The sequence below is a fragment of the Phascolarctos cinereus genome, unplaced genomic scaffold, assembly GCF_003287225.1.
Source record: "Phascolarctos cinereus isolate Bilbo 61053 unplaced genomic scaffold, phaCin_HiC Scaffold_3;HRSCAF=262, whole genome shotgun sequence".
NCBI classification, from domain to species: domain Eukaryota; kingdom Metazoa; phylum Chordata; class Mammalia; order Diprotodontia; family Phascolarctidae; genus Phascolarctos; species Phascolarctos cinereus.
In genome coordinates, this window is record NW_027555736.1 from 211270090 (window position 1) to 211287712 (window position 17623).

Below are 17623 nucleotides of genomic sequence, written 5' to 3' on the forward strand. Positions count from 1 at the left end.
GTCTTATTGAAAAGATTCCAGCCTTCTCTCCTCTCCACTCCCACCAGCTCCCTGGCCAATTCTCTTCTGTAGGTGAGATGTCAGATGTTGGCACATAGTGTATGGTGGAATCAGAACTGGAGTAAGTTTACACTTTATTTGTTCCTTCCTATCCTTGTACTGTGTAAAGAATCCAGCGCAGTAAATCTGAAATCCAGAGATCTCAGTGTCTTGGTTTGGATTTACCATTGAAAGTTGGGGATCAAAGAAATGTTGATTTATTCTTAGAAGTCAATTCAGAGATTATCGAGTCCAACATTTTCATTTTACAAATGAGGAAACTGAGACACACAGTGATGAAACAAATGCCAGAAGTCACATAGGAAGTAAATGTAAGAGGAAGGATTTGAATCCAGGCAGCTAGGTGACAAGGTGGATAGAGTGCCAGGCCTGAAGTCAGGGAGACTCATCTTACTGAGTTCAAATTTGGCTTTAGACATTTACTAAGTGTGTAACCCTGGGCAAATCACTTAACCCTGTTTGCCTCAATTTCCTCATCTGTAAAATGAGCTGGAGAAGGAAATGGCAATCCACTCCAGTATCTTTGCCAAGAAACCCCCAAATGAGGTCACGAAGAGTTGGACACAACTGAAAAACGTTTAAACAAACACAACCTCTGACTCCAGAGCTACTATTCTTTTTACTCTGCCATGTCATCCCACAATTTGTTCTGTATATGCCCAAACATATGAAAAGAAATAGAAAGATCTTAGAAAAAAATTTTATGATTGTGACATGAAATGTTCCGTTTAACACTTTGTCCCAGAAATGCCGTGGCATGTAACATCTCAATAGCAATCCCTAATTAGTACTGAGGCTCCCCATCAGCCATTGAGCTAATGCATCAGTAAGCTGTCAGACAGGGTTGGTGTTAAGACACACAGACTCTTGGAATAGTACATTGTCCCCAAAGATAGGGAAAGGAAAGTAGAAGGCCTAGATCATGGTTACCAATATCCTCAAGATATTCAGACATGATAGTACTGGTGTTTGCATATAGTGCTTTTAAGGTTTGAAACATGCTTTACATAGATTATTTCATTTGGTTCTCATAACAATGCTGGGAGGTTATTGTTTAGTCATTTCAGTCATGTCTGACTTTTTGTGACCCCATTTGGGGTTTTTTGGCAAAGATCCTAGAGCGGTTTGCCATTTCCTTCTTCAGCTCATTTTACAGATGAGGAAACTGAGGCAAACAGGGTTAAGCTGAGAACAGATCTGAACCCAGGTTATCCTGACTCCAGGTCCAGTGCTCTATCTACTGTATCACCTAGCTTCCCAATTCTGGAATGTCCCCATTCTATGGATAGGGAAACTGAGGCTCATAGGAGTTGTGACTTGCCCAGGATTATAGAGCTAGGAAATTTCTGAGGTGGGATTCAAACATAGTTTTCCCTGAAGTCCAGTGATCTATCTCCTTTACAATGCCATCTCTCTGAGCCAGACCCTGGTTTATAGACTATTCATTAGAACTGAATTTTTGCTCTGTGCTTTAAAACTTCTGTTTAGCCCTGAGAAATATGGAGCCCAGCCTGCAATACCCCTGACCACAAGGTCAAGAGGAAAAGTTATTGAGGACATGAAGCAAAAGGGATTGGAGTATGCCAGGCTCTTGCTGGGTCATTATTTCTGCTTTCAAACTTGTCATCTTTATATCCTATTGTACTAATAAAAGAAGAGAATAGTCGTTGACACTGATAGATAGAGCTGTATGTTCCATATTCTTATATAAACTGCCTCATGCAACTTGATCTGATTGCTGTGGAGACACAAATTCAAACATTTCAATATCAATAACCTGCTCCTTAATCGTAACTCAACATCCATTCAGATTAAAGCACTGTAACTCTTTTCAGTGAAAGGAGGAAGGAGAAAAAAGATATTACAGATTTTTACCAGTTGATTTATTGTTATGTGACAATATTGGGTACATTAAATTTTAATATCAGTGCTGTCACTTTAATCATAAGTCTTGGGCTGAGGAGTTCAGAAATTACTTCATTTTAAAAAGGACATTCATTGCACTGTATAGGCAGGTACATAATTCCTTCCTTTAAGAAACCCATGGGTTATTTTCTATGTGAGATGCAAGAACTTTTGATTTGTTCAGGTTCTGTCATCTGGGGGTAAAGGAAGCATGATTTGCAGTTACTTTTGACATTAAAAAAGCGGCCTGTTTGTTTCTGATTCACTTTCAAGCATTCAGAATGGGAAGTTCCTTGTAATCTCCTAAATTCAGAATTTAGTCTCTCTAAAGCTCAAGGATAGGGAACAAGGGAAAATGGTTTTGAATCTCAGCCCAGATCTCAAAGGGGCTCCTGCTTGCATTTCAAAGTGAGAGCTCTCTTGGGTTAGCCTTGAGAAAAGCAGACAGTTTCTGGTCCAGTTCTCACTGCAATCAGCTCTTTTTGGGGAAATACAGCAACGCTTTGATTCGTATGACAAGAAATAATCCATAGGATGATTTGTTTTTTAAAACAAAGACCAAATCTGTGGGATAGCTTTCTCTGTCCCCATCATCAGTTTTAAATAATATTTAAAACAATATTTATTTAATACTGTTGTTTATTGGTATTAACACAATGTATCTCAAAAGTCTTAGGCAGTTTTAAGCAATCAAAGCAGGAGCTAGGTGACACAGTGGATACAGGAAGAGTCATCTTCCTGAGTTCAAATCTGGCCTCGGATACTTACTAGCTGTGTGACCCTGGGCAAGTCACTTAACCCTGTTTGCCTTAATTTCCTCATCTGTAAAATGAGATGGAGAAGGAAGTGGCAATCCACTCCAATATCTTTGCCAATAAAACCCCAAATAGAGTCGCAAAGACTTGGACAAGACTAAAATGAGTGAATGACAACAAAAGCTATTTAAACTTAAAATTGCCCCAAGATTTTTGGGATACTTTGTATTTAACCTTATATAAGAACAAAAGAAAAAACAATCCATCAAAGAGAACAGTTCATTCACTAGTTATGATGTCAGTGTCCAAGATAACAATTTCTTAATAAAAAAAAAGATACATTTTTGAATACTCCTTGAAGATCTTGATCAGATATTTTAAGTTCATCTGGCTACTTCTTCCTGGTTTATTCATCTTAACAAATGGTAGTTAATAGCTAAGGCCATTTTCTTCTGCACCTGGTCTTCTTCCAAACCTCTCAGGTCTTTGCTTCTAAAACTGGCATAAACCATTTAAAATATGTTATTGTAAGGGGCAGCTAGGTGGCGCAGTGGATAGAGCACCAGCCTTGAAGTCAGGAGGACCTGAGTTCAAATACAGCCTCAGACCAAACACTTGACACTTACTAGCTGTGTGACCCTGGGCAAGTCACTTAACCCCAATTGACTCCAATTGACTAAACATATATATATTTATTATTGTACTGCTGTTAGAGGGGCCAATCCCATTAGTTGAAATTCTGTTGCTCCAGCCATTATGCATAGGTTAATATCAAGAATTATTCATGTTAATGATGATGATGATTAATGAATATTATATAATATTTATTTTTTCATATTAAAAGATAATTTATGAGAAAACACTTTAAAACTGTAAGACAGGATATAAATGTGCAAAGGTATTACTGTTGAAGAATATTACTACATCTATTTAATTCAACAGACATTTGTCAAGCCCTTACTATGAGCAAGGCACTATGCTAAGCTAGGCACAGGAAGGCAAAGGTAAAACAATGCTTGCCCTCAAAGATTTTATCTTCTGCTACAGGGATATGCTATGTACACAGATAAGTATTAGAAACAGGGAATGGATGTGTGCTTTCACTAGTATGGAAAACTCCCATGTTAGGAAACTACCTCTGCCAAAGCAGGTCAGAGCCTTCTCTGTAATTTATGGTCTTATAGAGTTATTTAGAGCACCAAGAGGTTGTGACCTTCTCAGGGTCACATAGCTGGTATGTGTCAGTGGCGAGACTTAGACCCATGTCTTCTTGGCTTTGAGAATGGCTCTCTACTCATGATGACATTTTGACTCTATTGTGTATACATGCATATACACACATACATATATATATACATATACATACACACTTACACCCATACATACATGTATACACATTCACACACATATATTTGTAGGAGGGAAGATTAGTTAGTGAGAGGATCTTGGAGGCAGTGGGCACCTTAGCTGAACCTTAAGGTGAGACAAGAATTGTGACAATTGAGGTGTGGAAAGAGTGCATTCCAGGCATGGGGAAAGGATTTTGAGAATGCATAGAAGTGCGAGGTAAGGTCAATTTGTTCTGCTATTCTATATTTTGGCATGGAATAGAACAATATATTTACAAATTTCTAAAATTTTCCTTACTTGGGTAATGAAAGATTTAGTATATTCATCTTGTTTAACATTTATCTCAAATACCTAAACATATTTGTAATCTCATTGGTACAGAAATTGTTTCTACATTTATCTTGTGGAAGTTCTCTCCTATAATTCAGATCACAATCTGGCCATGCCTGCTCACACCATGTAATTCTTTTCTTTCTTTTAAAAAATGTTTATTGTATTTTTAATTTATGAAATAAAACAAGCATTCACATAACACTATAGAATAAAAAAAAAGATTGCTCATGAAACTGCAAATCTATTATGTATGACTTGCTATTCCTTTTAAATACACAATAAACTTACCATTTAACTTTCTTTTTTTTTCCTTTTTCCCACTTTCCCTCTCCCCACTCTAGAGATGGCTACCATTACCCACACACACACATACATATGTATATAAAATCATTTTATATATGATATATATGTGATATATATGTAAGATCATATGAATATACATACAGATATATATGTGAAATCTCTATACAAACTTCTATTTTTTTAGTTCTCAAATCATTCTATATGTACTTCTATTTTTCCAGCTTTCTTTTCCATTTCTTCCAATAAATTCACCCTGAGGTCAATATCCACTGAACTACCCCTGAACCTCATGGAAGCCTTCCTCATAGTCTCCTAACATCATAAGAACACCAGTAGAAGGCTCTGTCTGCCCATCTGTCATCATTTGTACTTGCCATAGGATAAGCTCACTTTTTCTTTCTACCACCTAATTCATTAATTACAGTATTTTACTCCTTTTTCTCAAGATTCCTCATTGGTTGCAATCTGCTTGCACCTACCACATACCTTTCCATTGCTCTGTGAGATAATAATTTTTAATTCTTTGGAGATTCTTGTATCCCATATTTTATTCCCATATAGAAACAACTGTATACTGTTGGTATTAAAATGTTATATTTTTGCTTTTGTGAGAAATCTTGGAATGTGTAAAGAAACTTAGCAATTTCCTGAAGACTTTAAAGCCCACTTTACTACTCTTATTCAACTGTGGGGTCAACTCATTGTGCAGCTGTACTCTCTGTCCCCGATATACAGACTGATGGATAAACTCTATTCCATACAAAAGCATGTTTGTAATCTGGGCAATAGATATATTCATCCACTTCGTCTTTCCTGTATGGATGGTCAGGACAAAATTCCTTGAGTTTTACAGATCTCTTTTAGGAATCCCTGCAATATCCCTATGTAATCAGTACATTATCAGCTGCAAATAGGATCATTTGGAGGACATTATCCTTTTCCTCATGAATTGTTCTTCAAACTGGATTCTGCAAAAGATCTTCACTGTCACGGTGGTGAGCAATTTTAATGTCTCTATGTCTTATTCCTTGCCTAATGTTTATGATTAGAAGATCATCGAGTAGAGTTATTTCTGTTATATTTCTCAGGGAATCTTGAGTAATTCTGAGGCATTGATGAGAGAAGTGCAATTTATAGAGAGCTAACCTTCAATCTAGGAAAATCTGAGTTTAATTTCTGCCTCTATCACAGAAGAGCTGTGTGACCTTGAGCAAGTCACTTAACCTCTGATCTCTGCAGGCAACTCTCTAAGACTACAATTTGCAGAAAGGTTGCCTATCTTCATTGATAGAGGAAATTTCTCCCTGGGAGCTTCACACATGTATGAAATTACAGATTTAGCTTAAAAATGGATGGAGACATCCTGTTGAAAAAGATGCTGTGTGGCATCATTGTGCCATCCCATTGTGCTTTTCCACAATCAACAAACAATAACCACAGTGAGATTTTATATTCCCTATATTTTTCCATCAATTGTGGAATGGTAAAGATGTGGTCCATTGTTAAACATTCTTTTGAAAACCTGCTTGTTTTCTACAAATATTTACTGTCATTGAGGAAATCCTCAATTCACATACATGACTGTCATAACAATTTTGTGTGGATGGGAGATTAAGTATATAGGTCAGTAGTTATTTATGTTGATTTTTTTATAAGATTTTTTTCTTCTTCAGTATCTTTCCCTCCTTTAGATAGATGGTATATTGATCTCTTTATGCCCTCATAATTTTGTTATCTCCAGCATGAATTTCCTCTATATATACTTTGTTCAATCCTAATACGTTTCCTGTCTATTCTCTCTTCAATACCATTTTTGCTTTCCTTTTGTAGTGGAAGGTCTGGCTCATGCTCAGAGTGCCTCTAACTGTATCTTCCTACATAGAGATGCTTGGAAATTTGCTTACTACTTCTGGGACAGTCGTGATGACACAGAATGGAAGTGCCTTGGAGAGACTGTGGAGCGTCTATCGATATTCTCTACCTGGTTCTGTTCAATTAACCATGTGTTCAAAAGGAGGCTCTTTGGATGAGAGGCAGCTAGATAGGATAGTGGACAGAGCCTTGGGCTTAGAGTCACAAAAACCTTAGTTCAAATCCAGCCACAGGCACTTAGTAACTGTGTGACCCTGGACAAGTCATTTAACTTCTGCCTTAGTTTCCTCAACTGTGAAATGGGGATAATGATAACACCTACCTCTTAGGATTGTCATGAGGATCAAATGAGATAATATTTGTAAAGCTCTTAGCACAGTGCCTGTAATGTGTTACGGTGTGAGAAGAAGAAGAATGTGGGATGAGGCTGGAAATGAAAGATGCCACCTGGACAGTTTGAAGAGGTAGGGTAAACACACTATTTCTTCTCTCAAGTGAAGGGTATGCATTCATAATAACCTTTAAATGAAGTGATTCTGAAGACTTCGGTTGTGGAGGCATTCCAGATAGGTCTGTTACCTTTAGCCATTTGTTCTTTGCCTTAGTATTGAGGGTTTGCTTGGCAAACAGCTAAGGGAATGGGGCCTACAATCTTGTGAGTTTTAAACAGCTAAAGGGTGGCAGAACATTAACATTCTGACATTGCACAATTTGGGTTTGCAGTTGGCATTGCATCAATGACCCAAAGATCAGTGAGTGAGCTTTGGGGTCCCAGCAGTATCTGGAACAAAGACTCATCAGGAAGTGAATGCTGCTTCTGGTGGTGAACTTGGTGGGACCAATACTATGTAGGAACTGAGCAAAGCTGAGCAGACTCTCCTCGATGCCCAAAGTAAAGAGGGAGAATATGCCCTTGAGGTGCTGGGCAAAATGTTTGTACTTTGAATTAAGAAGGAGAAAAAAATACAGTCAGAAACTTACCTTTATTAAAAACTTTGGAGACTAGCTATTAAGACACAAAAAATTTGTTGAAAGATTTTTAATTTAGATGTAGTAGCAGCAGTTGGTGACCTACTGGATAGAGCACTGGGCCTGGAATCAGGAAGACCTGAGTTCAAATCCGGCCTCAGATACTTTCTAGCTGTATGACCCTGGACAAGTCACTTAACTTTTGATTGCCTGGCAAAATGGATCCGCTGGATCCCCTGGAGAAGGAAAGAGCAAACCACTCTAGTAATCTTTGCCAAGAAAACCCCAAATAGTGTCACAAAGGGCTGGACACAACTGAAATGACTGAATAACAACAGAGGTAATGAAAGCTGTCCATCATCTGCGATGCAAATGGTAACAATTAGAGATGAAGTTGTATGCCCATTAATGAGCATCCTCTGATAGGATGATCTAAGACTGTAACCAGATAGTAGGTCTAAGCGGATCTCAAGAAACACATTCTTTCTCACTTTCCACTCTCCCAATGCATCCCTTCTCTGCTACAGAGCAAGTGAAGGATGAGAGGGGTGAGGGTTCAGAGTCTTAAAAACAGAAAGTTAGGACAGTGAGATGCCTGTTACTTTTCTGTACCTTTTAATGACATTTGGTGTTTCTGTGGAAAGCAGCATGTTTTTTCCCAGTTTAGAGTTCAATGTCATTTGAGGGGAATAGAATCACCTTCCCCATTTAAAAGGAGGCTTCTATGGTCAGCCCTCTAGTGTGTTAGAAAAGTTGTTATGTGAGCAGGAGTCTCCAATCCTTTTGCTGTTTTCCCCAAACACCTATTAAATGAGTTTCCAGCTTAATGACTTAGCTTTATGGTGGCCGGCACATTCCTCATGTATCTTGAAGTCAAAGTCAGCTGGTTTGAAACTTTCCATCTATCATTCTGTGTATTGATCTGAGTGCTCTGTAAGGAGGCTTCTAGCATAGCAACAATGCATAAAATCTGATCTCATGGTTTGTCCTCAGCTACACCACCTTTCTAGGTTGGGTTTTAGATTTCGAGGCTGATATTTGATGGTTATAAACTACCAACTCTTCTCTCCTTTTGAGTCCTGTTTCCCTAGTACTTAAGGTCAAAAGCAGAAGGAAAACTTGCTTATGTTCTCCACTGATTTTTGCACACAGGGCAACTGCTGGGTTGAGTGCCAGGCTGAGCAGCCTTAACAAAAGAAAATGATGTTAATTGCCATGTGTATGTGCTCCGGAGTGCTTCTGAGACACATTTCTGCACTTGTCATCTACCAGTGGAATAAGCTGGTTGTGGCATCTACAGCAGTGTTCATTATCTTTCATTTCAAACCTGTCTATTTACTCCAAGAATCTAATTTCAACTGTATTCATTTGTAAAATATCAGAGCCTTCAGATGAATCATGGAAAACTGCTGGGCCCTGTTTACTTAGACTCCCTGATTATTTCATTGAAATGTCTGATCAGAGGCTATCATTTAACAATCAATGATCTGCCAGATTTTAATTTGAACTGTCGGCTTCCTTTTGTAAGTGTGTAGCTGTAGTAGAAACTTCTACTTGATTCCTTCTCTACCTCCTTTGCTTCTCCTCCTCCTTTTCCTCTCCCTCTTCTTCCTCCTCTTTCTGCTTCTTCCCCCTGTCCTTCTGCTTTTCTTTTTCCTCTTTCCTTTTCTTCCTTCTTCACATGATGCACACTGGATAATATGCCTATGTTGGTTAGAACTAGAAAGGACCATCTAGTCAAATGCCTTCACTTGAACTCAGCTTAAGCAACGTTAGACCTCCTGGTGAGTGACAAAGGAAATGGCTGCCAATTCACCGTGCTCTGTACTCTGCAGGTTTGGGTTCAAATCTCATCCTTGTTCAGTTCTGGATCATTCGTAGTCTTAGGGTAAGATGGTCGAATGGGTAGAGTGTTGGACTTGAAGTTAGGAAGACTTGAGTTCAAATCCTGCTTCAGACACTTATTAGCTGTTTGACCCTGTCACTTAACCTTCCAGGTCTCACTTCACTTGCCTATAAAATGAGGGCTTTGGATGCCAAGGTCCCTTTCAGCTTTAAATTTTGATCCTGTGGATCTCAGATCCCCTGAATCCTGGTCCAGTGCTCTTCCTCCTATGCTACCCTAGAGATGACAAGCTAATCAAAATCCCTGTTATTAACAAACATTTATTATGCCCGCTGTGTACTGAGCACTATTCTGGGTGATAAGGAAGATAGAAAATTTAGAAACCGTGGAGCGTACAGTCTAGGAACTCAAGGCCTCCATACTACATGCTGTGATACACAGTATGACGCGATAAGTTCATTAGGCAGAAAATAAAGTGTTTTTTGAAGCGTAGAGGGGAATGCTGGGGGAAAGAATTAGAGAAGGCTCTGTGAAAGGCGTGGCGCTTCAGCTGGGTCAGCTTTAAATAATAAGTCGGAATTCAGCAAGTTAAGATGTAGATTAAGAGCTGGAAAGTATCTCAGCGATCGTAGACAGTCCCCTTCCCACTTTCTCACCCTGAGAAAAGTGAGTTTCATGGAGAGGTTAAACGATCATTCTCCACAGTAAGTGCTTCTCACAGTGTCTTGAGCTGGCCTTGGGGGATTGCTGTGATGCTGCTAAGAAGTCGAGCTGTCATGGAACTCTGGTCCTGTACTCCTTCTGCATCACCAAGCTGCCTCCACAGAGGGCATTCCAGGTATAGGGAACAGCACCTTCAATGGCACAGAGATGGAGAGGTGTAGGGTGTCAGGAGTCTAGAGAACAAAAATATCGTCTGGCAGATTGTGTGTGTGAAGAGAGGAATAACGTGACATGAGCCTGGAAATGAAAGATGCCTCTTGGGCAACTGGAAGAGATAATACAAACACTCCATTTCTTCCCTCAACTGAAGGTTATGCATTCCTAACGACCTTTAAAGTGAAATGTTTCTGAAGGCTAAAATGGCATGTATGTAAGTGCTTCCCAGGGTAGAAAGCTCTAATGTGCTGTGAAATTTAAGAAGCACCTAGAGTGCCCTCTGCTGGGATAAGGGAGCAAAGAGTTGTGCTCTTCAGACTCGTAGCCCCTGGGCAGAAGCTCTGTGTTCTATTATTTTCCTCTGCCTTCCAGGTTGAACCATTTAGTGATTGCATTTATAATTGAAAAGTTGTTTTGCTGGACTTGGAGGGAGTAGAAGAGAGAGAAGTCACATGGCTTTGTTAAAGTCTCACTGCATTGCGCCAACATCCATAAGATAATTAATACAAGGGAAACCATTCAGAAGATGGGGTTTGCATTCTGTTCATAGGGTGATTGCTTATTTGTTCCTGTTTACAATCTTCATCTGCCCGAGGTAGTAATCTAAAAGCGGCATGCAATACCTAGCAGGGAACTATTCTGAAGAAATTTGCTCCCGGGCAAAGCTGATGTATTCGTATTGACTTCACTAAAACCAATTGCAAATCTGTGTTACAATGTTTTTTTTTTAAAGTCACATATGGGAAAATGCAAATAATCATAGAAAAGAGATGTTTATTCTCCAGATGAAGGATGTCTTGCAAGATAAGAGGGTGAGATGGGGAAGGATAGGGATGACATGTTAGCCATCCTTTAAGAACCAATTCAAATGTTTTCTCCTCCCTGAGGTCTTTCTGGGTCTCCCTATCTGGAAGAGATTTCTCTTTCTTTTGAACTCTCATGGGATTTGTGTTTATCTGCCTCTTATCACATTATACTTATCTGTTTATATTTCTGTCTGTTCTAGTAGAATATGAAGTCTCCAAGGGCAGGAACTTTGTGTCCTTAGCAGCTTATTAAATACAAACCATTTCAAAAATCTTAGTGCAATTTTAAGCTTCTAAAATCTGCTGGATTAGGTATTTTAACTTATTTTATGCTGTACTTACTCATGATTCTTGGTAGATTGTAAACACCTTGAGGGAAGTTTTATTTATGTTCTTCACCATCTAAGACAGTGAAGAACGCATAAAAAAAAGCTTAATTAACGTCTGACAAATAAAAATAAGGTGATAAGAAGAGGAGATGCAATAAACAAGTTTGTGGCTCCTTCTCACTCCTATGCCTCATCATTTGAGCCATCCCTTCATTCCTTGAGACTAAGTATCTTTGAACAACACCACATTCTAGAAAAGGGAACCTGAGAAAGATAGAGATGAGACTAATACCATACAGAATATGACGCATTTTTTCCTGTCTTGGAGATTCCTGTGATGCTGCTAAGATTGGTAGATGGACAGAGGAAAAATTACTTGAAAAGGAAATATTGCTATATTAGCCAGTGATAACCCCTGTCCCCCATTTATCCCATTTATATACATACAGTCAAATGACAAATTCTCCACTTTGACCAATGACAACTGTATTGGTCTATACCTCATTCCTTGTTACAGCAATCAGCCTGCAGTTTGTCCTTTTTGACTTCCTTTACCCTTTTAGACTGTCCACTGTCAATCAATCAATTAATGAACATTTAATATGTGCTTACAATGTACTACTGTTTTAGGCTCTGTGGATACAATTACAGAAAATGAGAGAGTCTCTACCCTTAAAAAGCTGATGTTTTGCTAGGGAGTGATAAAACCTTGACAGATAACAAAACACAGGGATGCAAAAAACCCAGTAAGTATAGTGACTTGGGTGGAGGCATTAAAAATTGGAAGGAAATCAGGAAAGGCAATTGCGACAACTTGTCTAGAGCAAAGGTAACAGAGAGTAAATTGTAGTTGTCTGGAAAGATGCTAGAGCCAGATTGTGAAAGGTTTTACATGCCAAACAGAGAAGTTTGTATTTTAACTTAAAGGAAATTAGGAGCCACTGAAGAATCTTGAGCAAAGGAGTCACTTCCATCAGAACTGCTCTTTAGGAAAATCAACATGATCCATATTTGGATAATGGATTGGAAAGGGGAGAGACCGTATACAGGGAGACATGTAATTTCATTGAAGATGCAGACTATGTCATTTTTGTTAATTTTATTCCTTGGGCCTTGCACATAGTAGGTACTTTAACTGAATTGATAGACAGTGCTTGACAAATATTTATTGATGGAGTAATAGATTCAATTGAACCCAAAGAGAGAGAGCTATAGAATAGAGCAGCAGTAGTATCAGGACCCAGGCACACTCCTAAAAATTATCGAGGACTCCAAAGAGTTTTTCTTTATGTATATTATGTCTATGAGTATTTGCCATGTTAGGAAAAAAAAACCTGATATATTTAAAACTATTTACTTATAAATTAATACAAAATATAATAAACCTATTACATGTTAACATGACATTTTAAAAATGAAAAATAACTATATTTCCCCAAACCAAAAAAATAGTGAAAAAAGTGGATTGTTTTACATTTTTTTCCCAATCTCTTTAATTTCTGGTTTAATAGAAGACAGCTCATAGCATTCTACAATCAATTTGTTGTGATGTGTTTCTTGGTTGACTGATATGAAGAAATTTGGTCCTTGCACGGTTATGTAGTTGGAAAAGGGAACAGTATTTTACCAGACAAGTAACATCTTACTATTATTATGAAAATAGTGTTGACCTTGTAGACCTCCTGAAAGGTTCTCAGGGACCCCAAGGGTCTTAAGAACTATGCTGAAGAGTACTACTAGAAGAGTGTATGGTGACTTTAGGGTCATATCAATGGAGAGATTTTTTCGTGCTGTTAGTTCCCCACGCCATGAAATCACACATCAAGACTAAAAACAAAACAAAATAAAGATAACAAACAAATAAACAAATAAGTTTGCTCAGATAAAGAAGAAAATTCTTATTGTTGTCTTCCATTCTTGTTTTTGTTTCAGTTTTTTCCCCTCAGCTTGATGTAATGTGAATATTTGGGCTGAGATTGTTACCATCCCTGCTTGATTTGTTTATTCAGCATACCTGGCACATTCTGCTGGTCTTTATCAAGTATGCAGTCCCAAGGTAACGATAGGAATGTCTTCATTATTGACATAATAAGAAGGAGGCAGCCAGTTTGTAGAAATTGTGTCTGCATATTTCTGGAATCTGCCTTGTGTTATCTGCCTTCTGCTAATTAGACACCAACTAACAATAGCAGAGACTCTAAGAGGGAAAAGAGCCACAAGATTATACTAACATTTTGTGACAGCCACTTAGAGGTCTACTTAGCTTTCTCAGTTGAGACTTCTGCCTGAGGTACCAGGTCAAAGAAAAACAACCAAAATTTAAAAACAAAACCAAACCATACTGCAAAACTTACATATGTTGCTTTGGAGTCTATGTGCCAAACCAACAGATGTGTGCCTCTGGTAAGTGATTATGTCTCACCGCATCCCACCTCTACCTCTCACCCTTGCCCAAGATAATCATTCACTTGTTGAAAGTGTTTTTAAAAAATGCAGCCTGGAAGTTAAGGGGAATAGGGTGACTGGGGCGGTGGGGGTTGCAATCTTATCAGAATGGACCTCTGGGACCTGTTCTTCCCAGACATTTTTCTTCTTGATAAAGAATAATAGCCTATGATTCTCTAGGCTATTGAGGGCACCTCAAATTGTTGCTGAGGAAAAGAAGCAGATAGAATAGTCATATGACGTATGACAATAGTCATAGTCCCAGGACCTGGAAATCTCTAATTACGTCCTTCCCCCCAAGCTCTTACCTAGTCATTTTCCTGCTTGACTTCAAGTCAGGCCTCTACCCTTTCTGAAGTTAGATAACTCCCCTCAGAGAGGTCAAAGATTCATAGCATGTTTGAGCTGGAATATAACAGAGGTCAAGGGCCCATTATCACCAAACCACCACCCCCAGCCTGGATCTTTATGTCCTTTCCCAAGTAAATCATCTACTGTGTCTTGGTTCAGAGCTTCCACTTGGTATGAGAGTGAAGGAACAGGGTGGAATTACTCAAGAACTCTGAGTCAAAGTGCGGTTGTAGGAGAAAATGCAGGAAACCTTGGAGCAGGATAAGAGAAAAGGGAATCTCAGACATAATAATAAGTAGCATTTTTATTGTGTTTGACCTTCATTCTCAAAGAGGACCATGACGTCAGGGAGCTGATGACACGACTTGCAATTGACTGATTTGAATGAGGGAGGGCTGTGCAAAGTCACCAGCCTCACTTTCTCCTCTAGAGCCCTCTGGGTCCACTGGAGATAGCTCAGGATGCAAAGGGAGACCTTGGCCCTTTTAAGCTAAAGTCTTTTCAGTTTCTCACTTTGAGTGAGGCAATGCTTATTCATTCAATGAATAGGCCTCTTTAAAGCACTTTAAAAATGTTTCATGTAATTCTGGCAACAATGCTGGGAGGTAGGTGCTATTATTATCCTAATTTTATAGGTGAGGAATTTGAGACAATCAGACCTGATGTTACCAGTGTCGCAGAGCTAGCTGGTCACTATCTGAAGTTGGATTTAAACTTGAGTCATCATCAGCTCAATCTGCTGAACTATCAAACCACGTAGCAAAGTATTGTTTAAGGACTTCTGTGTTCATAACACTGAGCTAGGTGAATTCAGTCCCTGCTGTCATGGAGCTTGCAATGTAGGTGGGGGTGTGTGTGTGTGTGTGTGTGTGTGTGTGTGTGTGTGTGTGTGTGTGTGTGTTGTGTGTGGTGTGTGTGTGTGGCAGTGGAGAGGGGCAGAAATATGTTTCTAGGCTACCATATCATCTTTCAAGGCTCAGATCAAAAACCACCTTCTCTGTTCCCTGATTTTCCTATCTACAAAATGAACTTTGCTTCCATGAAACTCCCATAGCATTTCATTTGTAGCATTATGGTTACTTCTGTGTTTGTCTTATCTCCTCTTTTAGATGGCAACCTTCTTGGGACCAGGGATGGGGGTCTTATTTATCTTTGAATATCCCACACCTGCTCAAGTGCCTTGAATAAAGTAAGTGCTCAGTAAATGTTTGTTGAACTAATGATCTCATGCCTGCCTGGGCTATCTGGAAACTTTCATTCTTCTCTCTGGGTTCATTGGATCCTGGGGTCTGTAGGGGGAGGCTCATTGGATTGTTGCTATTTTAGTAAATGTCACACACAGGGGGTGGGATGTGTGAGTACGAAAAAATAAAATGATTGACATTCGATTTTTTTCCCTTTTTGGTCCTGACCTATGATTTCATTGAAGTAGGGAGTACTCAGTGAAGAAACTCCTGCTTCCAAAGCTGATCAGCAGCTATTCTGCAAGTTACAGTTTTAGAAAGTTGCCTGGGGCCACTTAGAAATGAACTGGCTTTCCCTGGGTCACACAGTCAGTATGTGTCAGAGGCAGCACCTGATCCCAAGTCTCCCTCACTCAGGGGCAACCTCTATTGACTATGCCAAGTTGCTTCTCATTTCTAAGCAAAGGAAAGATATTAAGGGAGATGTAAGGTACATTGGATAGGGGCAGAGGACTTGGGTTCAAATCCCAGCTTTGCCTCTTGCTACACGTGTGACTTTGGGCAAGTCACTTCATCTACCTGTGTTTTGGGTGCCTCTGGGTTGGACTAGATGACCTGTAAGGGCCCTTCTGGCTCTGGGGCTATATGGTTCCCAATCTTGGATCCTGAGTGAGGCTAGTCCTGATGAAAAGCATGGAACTGACTGCCTTGGAGTGCTCCTCAGCGCTCTGGATGAGGTGCTGGCTCCCAGCATTGTCTTTGGAAGCAAGTACTATACAAGTGCCGGAAAGTTTGCCTTTTCAATCCTCACTGCCCCCTTAATTTTATTCCTGTGAAAAATGCAACTGAAGGGCCTCCATGCTCTAACAAGTACTCTGTGAATCCCAGGGCGAAAATAGTTTCCCTGACAAGCTGGGATGTATGTTTGGTTTCAGAGCACAGTTGCATTGTAAGGCATCAGTAATGATAAAAGGCCCTATTTCCGACAACAAGCAGTGGAATGGAAAAGCAGAAAGGGAAGGAAAGAAAGAGAGCATCATAAAGGAGGCAGTATAGCATGTCTGATTCACTAGCGTACAGCCATGTGCTAATGCTGTGAGCTCAGAGGTTAGAGAGCCAGAGTTCTCTTTCCATTTGCTCCTGGGAATGACTACAATCATTGGATTCTATTTATGGGCTGAATCTCTGACTGCCTCAGCCTCCCCGGGGGGGAGGGGGGGACAGGGAGGTAACTTTTTTATTTCCTCTCTTGACAAAATGGTTGTGGTACTTGGCAAGGTAAACAGGGACTTCCCAGCCTGACATTAAGAGTGTGGAAGGCTAAGGGAAAGTGGAGATGGTTCAGAGAGCCACAGTGGGAGTGCAGCAGCTGCCATGCTGACAGGTCTATTCAGGGACAAAAATAATGGCTATAGCTAGGACAAAGAAAATAATAACAATCATTTCTGGACTGAGGTATACTGTAGGGTTTTCTACCCTTTGGCCTATCTTTGGCTCACTGAAGAGGGTTCATTCAGTGGAAACAGGTGGCTATTTCGAGCATCCTGCCGTTGCAGAGAGTGGAGGGCAGTGCAATTGACAGGTATGGCCCTGACACTTGTCCATCTTTCATCTTTACCTCAGAGGTCTTGTGTTCTTAAAAAAGAAAAGGGGTGGGGGAGAGAGAAACCCTTCAGTTCTGACACTTATTTCCTTTATTTTGTACAGGCTTCTATTCCAATGAGGTCATATTTAAAACACATTACTGTCAATAGCAGGACAAAGACCGTGGCAAATAATAGAAATTAATGCTTGCTTAAGAACAGGAATAGAAAAAGTGGATAATTTCCATGATTTACTTGTAACTCTGCAGCAGCTCCTGAACTTGACATTAATGGTGACACGGCTGATTGTCTTTACAACAACATTTGAAAATACAGTATAATTAATGTTTGCACATTTGGTTAGATTTGACATTTGAAGCACAACTAAAGGACGGCATTATTTATGGAAGATAATGAATAAACCGAGAATGGAAAGGTGTGTCATTCGGCTTAATGAAATAGTCATGAATGTTTATTTGTGAGCATGTATAAACACTCCACAGCAATCCCTTTGTGCTCAGGGAGCCTGCCTCACCTCCCACACCAAGCAGGGCTGTTGTTGTGTGAGCATCTGGATGAGGCTTCAGAAGCACACCTGGGGAAGCTTGGGAAAAGAGGGCCTGATGATCCAGCTGGTGACACACTGGACCAAC

At 39.6% G+C, this 17623-nt stretch overlaps 1 long non-coding RNA gene across 1 annotated transcript in view; it reads left to right on the forward strand.

The window, feature by feature from the left end:
• LOC110217801 (uncharacterized) overlaps window positions 1-17405 on the forward strand; it is a 48767-nt gene extending 31362 nt beyond the window's left edge. Inside the window, exons 2-4 of the long non-coding RNA XR_002327142.2 lie at window positions 13340-13463; window positions 15313-15392; window positions 17095-17405. This is a non-coding gene — a long non-coding RNA (uncharacterized LOC110217801). The remainder of the gene's footprint in view (window positions 1-13339; window positions 13464-15312; window positions 15393-17094) is intronic.
• Window positions 17406-17623: the final 218 nt, after the last annotated feature.